Below are 8582 nucleotides of genomic sequence, written 5' to 3' on the forward strand. Positions count from 1 at the left end.
TTTTCCTTCTGAGGAAACCTTTCCTTCTATTTCTTTTTAGTATAGTTTTAATGTAATATATATATAATAAAATAATAAATCAAGCCTTCTGAACATGGAGTCAACATTCTCGTCTCTTGACTCATTCAAGAACCCTTGTGACCACTGTCACATCCATCTTTAAAGATAAAATTGTGTGCAGACTAGGAGATGTGGCTCGTGAAATTACTTTCACCACACATTTTCTGCTAAATGCACCCCAGAAGATCTTGGAGTGCATCAAGTGCTTTGATAGACTTCCATCAAGTTGAATCTGTTATAGAGTTAGAATGTGAGTATTTGGTCTGTTTTAGCTCAGAACACTGGCACAAACAACAGGCACAAAACTGACTAGTCTGAATCTTTAAAAGATACCCTTTGATAGTATCTTCTTGTGAATAACACTGTACCAGGTTGTTGTGGTTTGACACTGGCCAAACGCCAGGCACCCATGAAAGTCGTTCACTCACCCTCTCTTGCTTTGCTGGGCAAAGGAGAGGGAAAAAACAATTTACAAAGGGCTCATAAACTGAGATGAGGACTGGGAGAAAACATTAAGGGCAAAACAGGTTCAAATTTAAATGTATCAAGTAAATTTATTATTAACAGTCAGAAGAGGATAATGAAAAGTAAAATAAGCCTTTAAAACACCTTTCTTCCCCCCGAGCCCTTCCCTCTTTCCCAACAACTGCACAGGAAGACAGTATGGGGGATTTGGTCAGTTTGTCACCCAAGATCATTTTCTGTTTGCTCAGGGAAAGGAGTCTTCTCTGCTATGCTGTGGGGTCCCTCCCATGGGAGACAGCTCTCCGTGAACTTCTCCAGCGTGGCTCCAATCTCACGAGCAGCAGTCCCACCAAAACTGCTGCAACATGACTCCCCCTCCCATGGGCAAACAGTCTTTGCGAAACTGCTGTGGCTCGTGTCACTCGTCCACAAGTTGCAGTCCTCTAAGGTTAGGCTGCTCTAGTTTGGAAGCAAGAGCCCTCTCTCTGTCTCTGGAAACAGGGGCCCTCTCTCTCCATTTGGGTCTTCCACTGGATCACAGCTTTCTCTAGCATCCACCCGCTCTGGCATGAGTACTTCTCTCATGGGCTGTGAGTGGATTTCTGCATGCCCTGTGGACCTCATGGGCTGGAGCACCTCGCTTATGAGGAAAGCCTGAGGGACCTGGGCCTGTTTAGCCTGGAGCAACAAGGGTAAAAGCAAAACTGAACCCTATGCTGTTTATTATGAAGATGCCACAGACAGTTGAGATTTAGACCTTATATTTGTAAGCAAAATGTGACATTCACCTCATTAGATGCAGTGGTTGTGAACTTTTTGAAATCCTTCAACTTTTAATTGCTAAAATCTTGAAATACATTCCTGATGATTGTAAGATTTTAAATATCTTTTCACATTCTGGTTATTCCGAATACAATTTGGTGCATCCTGATTAAGCCTGCTTTAATTTGATGCATGTGGGGAGAGTGAAAGGAACTCAAAGGTGAAAAAGGCGTCTGAAAGTTATAACTTCAGTTAACTTGGTCCTTTAGGAAAAAATGTGTTTCCTCAGAAGATGGAAACAGTATACATGTGCTATATCTTGTATGCATGTGCTGTATCTTGTTCATCATTTGAACTTTGCTATACCTGAAATAAAATATGAAACTTTGAATTGTACCATAATTGGCAGGGTTTTTTAGAGTGAAAAATATAGCTGGTGAAGAGAATCTCTGGCTTTTTATCAGTTCCATGAAAGTTATGCTGTTCTTGAGCTGTTGACAGCATTCAAAATTGATATACATCTACCCTGTTAGACTTATATCAGCCTACCTAGTGTTTCATTTAAAGCTAGAACAGGATCTACAAGAAAACCTTCATTAACCCTATGTGTCAGTGGTGATTTTGCTGCTCCTCTTGCTAATGCTCTTGCATCTCACAATAGCACTTAGCAGGAAGATAGCCTATTTTTGGCACTCTGAGGTTAATTACATTTATCATGCTGTTTACACAGACTAATTTTGAAGGCTATCACCAAATAAGTGTGGGAAGGAAAAAAAGTCTTTCTGAGTATATTGAAATGCTTTTGTGTTTTGGAGGCTTTCTTCCATTATAAATACAGACTCTATTTCCCAGCTTTCATTTTCTGCATGTAGTAATAGGTTTTCCATACATTTACAGCTGTTTATCGTGTGAACTGCTTACAAAAGCTCAGGCTTTCCAGAGCTAAGGTAAGCTGGCCTCTGGGTGGAACAAAGACATTCAGTAGGGTGAAAAAGGTATGTTTTTTTTTTTTTTTCCCCAGAAGCACAAGTGTAAAGGCAGCAGGCAACATGAGCTCAAATCAGAAACACATCTCACATCTGTAAACTTAATTGCCCTGATTGTGGTGTTACTGAAAAGCAAGAATTTATTTTTACCTTATTGTCTTTAAGGATGTTAACATTTAGCAAATAAAACTGTATGCTGCTTTTTGGGTTGTAAAAAATGTTGTAATGCGCAGAGAATAATTCTGTTAAAATAGAGGGAAGGACAAATTATGTGATTTGTCTTGTTGAGGAATGGAGGGGTCACTAGGGCTAAACTAGATTAATTAAACCCTGGAGCTCTTGGCTTTTCCTGAATTTGGCATTATGTGGTAGTGTTATGGAAATACTAATTCAAGTAAGTGACCCCTGCTGTTAGTAAACCAGTATCTTGATGTGCTTGCTTTTGTAATACTCCTTCCACAGCCATAGTCCCTCTTATTTTTCATGTGTTATTACTTAGATAAACTTAAAGGAATGCTACTCATCTCCCCCTTAATTTGCCAAGATGAGCAGCTCCATTGCAGGGGATCAACATGAACAGGGCAACATTCTAAAGGTGGGGGAACCCCAGGAAACACTGAGACCCATGTGGAGCTGGCAGCTTGTCCTAGAGTAGCTGCCTCAGCATAGGTGGGGCCAGGAGTGACTGCTCCCAGTCTCATAAGGAGCCCCTAGGGAGCAGGAGCAACCAGGGCATGGCCCAGCAGCAAAAGGCCCTTCCATTGGTGGCTGAGTGGTAGAATCGAAGTACACACAACCCAGCAACTTGGCACCAGTCTGTGACTATCTGGGAGAAGCTAGCAGAGGCAGCAGACAGGCACAGTAGTTGGTGTAGAAGGGCACAAAAAGTCCCTATCATCCCCAGTCTCATTAGCATACGCTCCCTCAAGTGTGATTTTGACACATCACAGCGCTCATTCCCCTGTAGCTGCTGGAGTCACTGCACCAGTTGTGTCAGAGGCTTCTACCCAGACAGACCTTCTGATGGTCTCAGGTTGTCAGGAGTGCCTGATGCCATGAGGCTGGGGCTGACAGTCATCCCTTCTGCACAAGGTGTGTTGTTGATGAGCTGTGTCACCAGGTCAAGGAGTTACATGAGGAAGTAAAGCTGGCTATGCAGCATTTGTGAGAATGAGTGAGAGATTGATAGAGTATTCTCAGAGACGCTAGTCTCAGAAGTCTCAAACCTCCATTGCAGTGGAGAGGCAGGTAGGCTCAGAACCATGTCAAGCACTAAGGCAAAGGTCTGTTGAACATGCAAGCTGGAAGCTGGTCATTGCCCATCCAAGGAGGAAGTCTCCTCCTCCTAAAACTTAGTGTTGACAATGGGTTTATGTCTTGGTTTAAGACAATTAAGACAGCTATCTTATTAATCACCTCTGTTGGAATATGCCTGCATCCATCTTACCACTTCACCCCTAGAAACTGAATTCCCTGGGCAGGTCCTTTGACCTTACTTTGTTTGATAGAAAAACCCACTTGCAGGAGAATCTGGACTATTCCCTTTCCCAAAAACTTCCTCTGCCGTGTTCCCCCATACAATGATGTTATCAATGTACTGCAAGTGTTCTGGAGCCTCACCCTTTTCCAGTGCAGTCTGGATCATTCCATGGCAGATAGTGGGACTGTGTTTTCACTCCTGGGGCAGTCGATTCCAGGTGTACTGGACGCTCCTCCAGGTGAACATTAACTGTGGCCTTCACTCTGCTGATGAAGGAAGGGAGAAAAACTCATTAGCAATATCAATAGTGCCACCACTTTGCTGCCTTGGACTCCAGTTCACACTGAAGTTCCAGCATGTCCAGTACAGCAGCACTCAGTGATGGTGTGACTTCATTCAGGCCACAATAATCCACTGTCGGTCTCCACTCTCTATAAGACTTACACACAGGCCATATAGGGCTACTGAAGGGTGAGTGAGTCTTGCTGACCACTCCCTGACTCTCCAGTTCACGGATCATCTTGTGTATGGGAATCATGGAGTCTCAGTTTGTGCAGTATTGCCGATGATGCACTGTGGTGGTGGCAACCTGTACCTGCTGTTCTTTGACCCTCAGCAGTTCTACAGCAGACAGGTCCTCTCAGAGACCAGGCAAGGTGTTCAACTGTCTAATGACTTCTGTCTCCACAGGAGTTATCCCAAAAGGCCACCTGAGTCCTTTTGGGTCATTGAAATAACCACTCCTGAGGTAATCTATGCCAAGAATACATGATGCCTCTGGACCAGTCACGATGGGGTGTTTGTACCACTCCTTCCTGGTCAAACTCACCTCAGCTTCCAACAGTCAACTGCTGAGAATCCCATCACTCCAGCCATGGAAACAGGTTCTGCCCCCACATGTCCCAATGGTATAAGGATACATTTTGGGCCAGTGTCAACCAAAGCCTTGTATTTTTGTGGTTCTTATGTGCCAGGCTGTCAGATCCATTCAGTCCAATAGACATGATTTTCCCTGGCCTCTATCTGGCTAGAGGCAGGGCCCCTCTAGTTCTGGCTATTGTTCCCTCTCTGGTCATACATTCTGGAGGTCCCTTCAAGGGGATGAGACATGTCATCTTCCCTTCTGTTATACCTAGTAGCTCGGTCATGGGAAATTGGAGCTACATTCATTCTGGTGGGACTCCCTCTGTTAATAGTTTCCTCCTTTAGCTTACACACCTGTGCTGCTAGGACAGAGGTGGATTTTCCATCCCATCTTCTCATGTCTTCACCATGCTTATCGTAGCATGGCGTCCCCGTCGTGGTAATAATTAGCATTAATTCCATGACACTCGCTTTATTATACTATACTATACTATTAAGAAAACCCATCACCCTTGCAGACAGTCCGATACAGCTTTGACTTAATTGGTCAATTGAATCCAAAACACCATCACCAGTGGCCAATCAAGAAATTACCCTTTGGTAAACAAATCTCCATAACACATTCCACATGTTCACAACAACAGGTGCAGCAAGTGAAGATAAGAATTGTTTATCATTCTTTTCTCTGATTTTCTCACAGCCTTTCCCAGCATAATGCCTGGGAAAGTTGTGCCTGCTCTCTCTGTGGAGAGAGCTGTGGCCACACATGCTCACACAGGAGAAACCACAGATTGCCTCATGGGGTGTACCCCCTCTCCCTAACTGGGTGACATCTGCTTCTGATAGCAGGGGCCCTGGTCTGTACTGACAAAACTTGGAGAAAGTCCTCTTTAAGCTCCTTTCTGAGTTTCCGATGGCTTTCTGCAATCTTCTCTTCCAATTTCCACATATGCTCAGTCAAGTCTGTTTACACTGTGGAGACTTGGGCTTGTGTTGGGGTGTGGACGGTATCTTCGTATGTCCGGAGTCTCCTTGTCATAGTGCCCACCCTCTCGTTTACCTCATTCCATTGCAGCATCCCTAGGAACTGAGAGTACACTTGTGTCCCAAGTCATGCAAGTTTGAGCCACATCAGTGTTGTACATTTTCCCAGGTCTGGACTCTTAGTGGGTTGGTCGTTGTTTGAGAAGAGGATAGTTATCATAGCCAGTTCTCTCAAGCATTGGATTCCTTGCTCCATGGTTTTCCAAGGGCTTTGCTGCAGCTGGAGATCTTCTGGGCAAAGATATCTTTCCTTCACACTTGTTAAGAGTCACATCCAGAGGCGGAGAGGTTCTGGCCTCGCAATCCCCTGGTCAATACCCACATCACGTGACAGAGATTCCAAGTGCCTCACTTCAGCACTGTCCAAAATTGTACCATCACCTGCAGCGTCCCAGACTCTGATCAACCAGCTCAATATAGACTCATTGGGTCATTGGGCAAGGTCTTTCCTCAGACTGCAGAGACTTTCTATGGACAAAGATTCAGTGATTATTTCTGGTTCTGAATCCTCTGCTGGCTGTGAGGGTCCTGCCTCCCTGTCATCATCCACCAGGCAAATGGTCTTGTATTTTCTCCTCTGGACAGGCTTAGGCTGCCCTTCTGGTTTAACTGCAGCCTGAGTGACCATGGTGTCTGCTGATTTGTTCTCCTTTTCCTCTGGCTGTAGTTGATGCTGTACAGTAACGAGCAGCACTCAATAAGCATTAGCCGGGGCCCAGCACAGTGCAATGAGCTGCCTCTCTTTGGAGCTGCCACTGCAATTTTCTTTCAGATATTCTGCTACCTTAGCTGGGCTCAGTATTTGTTCAGGGGGGAACATCCAAACTATTGGGGCAGAATATTTCTTCAAAATCTGGCCCATTTCCTTCACATCCCATGCCACTCGGGATTTTCCACCACTCAGGCAGATCTCTGGGCAACCTTCATGGAAATCTCAGTCTGATTCTAAATGTGCTGTAGACCATATAGAGGTGACATAGTAGAATTAGCAACAAAAATATGGTGTCTTTAACATCCATAGGGAACTGAACATTCTCAAAAGGTGATGTGTCAGACCTGAAGGGGAAGAAGGAGGTGAAAGTTTGGAAAAAATCATTCCCTACTTTTCTCCCATGAGGCTGGGTGCGATTATTAATAAATCCCCAGAAGTAGCAGCGGAGACCAGGACAGGCAAACAACAAATACACATCCCAAATGATCTTCATTGCCTCTGATGTTATCTTTACATAAGCTGATATCACATAGAGTATCAACAAAACAATCTTGGTTTGTGTCCCTGATCCAAAACAGAGCTTTATCTTGGGGAAATTGTACCATATATATGGAGAAGTATACAAGCTTAGGTGCCACAGCTCCATGACTAGACTGAGCAGTATGATGATCAGTGAGTTCTGTACACTACACAAATGTTTTGGTCAAAATTTGTTGCGTCATGTTGCAACAGAGTTCATCATGTCCAGGGGTTTTTAAGATGGGAGTCCCGCAAGGTGTAGCCATCAGCAGGTGACTTATGGGGTGCTGGTCGTGCTGTCCTCACTTTCTGCCTGCATTCTGCACCATTTGTTGCATCACGTTGCAACAGAGTTCATCGTGTCCAGGGAGAGTGCAGCTGCCGGTGCCAGGCATTGGAACAAAACAAGACGGGTCTTCATTTCATAAAGCTCAAGAATCCATTTATTACCCCCGGGGAGGAGGGGCAGGATGAAGACAAAAAGACCAGGCAAAGGCAGGGTTATGGGGTTTTTATAGGGTATCGCAGAGGTGGAGTTAGGGTTTGGGTCAAGGGAGGAGTTATTAGCAACACAAAGAGGGTAAAATCAAATTCCTGCCTCTTTGTGGAACGGGGATACTCCACAAAAATTGTTGTTTTCCCTTTGTCTCTTGTGCCCCTTCAGTTGGGTGCAAAATATGTCTTGGTTTAAGACAGTTTAAAGAGGTGGACAGTCTAAAATTAGTTACCTCCCCTTTATACTTCTAACCAATCCCTTTCCACCAATAGAGAGGAACAGGTACAAGTGAAAAAATAACAGTGTACTAAAAAGAAAAAGAAATAGCAACAGGCAAAAAAATAACAGTAATAGTCACTAGTTACAAAGTTGCTGAAATCTCATGGACTCCCTAGAAACCAAGAGAAACTCAAAAATTGGCAGAGTACTCACCCCAGGATGGTGCTCTCCACAGATGACTGTGTGTAGGGAGACAAAGGGAAAATGGTGGCAGCCCTTTCTTCCTCCCCCCTTCCTTCTCTGGTGGCAGCAGCTCTGTCAAGAAAGGCAGCTGGCACACTCCAACAGCTGGTGTTTCGTCATGGTCTAGAACTCATGGAAAGACTTTGCCTTCCTCTCGGCAGAAGATGGCAGGCAGCTGGCCTTCTAACTTCTGCTGGGTGCTGGTGGTGGGCTGGAGTGACCACACAGAGTGAGGCCGTTCCACTTCTCTTGGTGCAATGCCTGGCTGCAGACAGGCACTCTCATGGAATTTTCCCTGAGGCAGTCCAGGACTGCAAAATGCAGCCTCTTGCAACCTCTCAGAAAAAACCTGAATGCCAGAGCAACCCTCTCGGAAAAGAAACAAAAGAAAACCCAAAAGTAAAGCCTTCACCTGTGCTGCCTCAGCTATATGGCAAAAGCCAAGAGTCAAGAAGCAAGAAAGCCAAGAGAGCTCTGCTTGGGTGATTCCGACTTAAAAAAGCCCAGTACCCACTGGCCCTCTGATTCCATTTCTGGCTGCAGGGTCTTAAAGAGGCAGTAACAACTTTGGGCACTGATAGATATAGCTAATAATGTTTTGGGTTTCTCACCACAGTTTAGTAACTTATACAACAGAAATGAGGCCCTGGAACTGGAAGGACAGACAACTGATGAGGTGGACAGAGGGTTTGCCTAGGACAAGACAGCCTACCCCCTGCATCATGACCACTT

The sequence above is a fragment of the Geospiza fortis genome, unplaced genomic scaffold, assembly GCF_000277835.1.
Source record: "Geospiza fortis unplaced genomic scaffold, GeoFor_1.0 scaffold293, whole genome shotgun sequence".
Lineage (NCBI taxonomy): Eukaryota > Metazoa > Chordata > Aves > Passeriformes > Thraupidae > Geospiza > Geospiza fortis.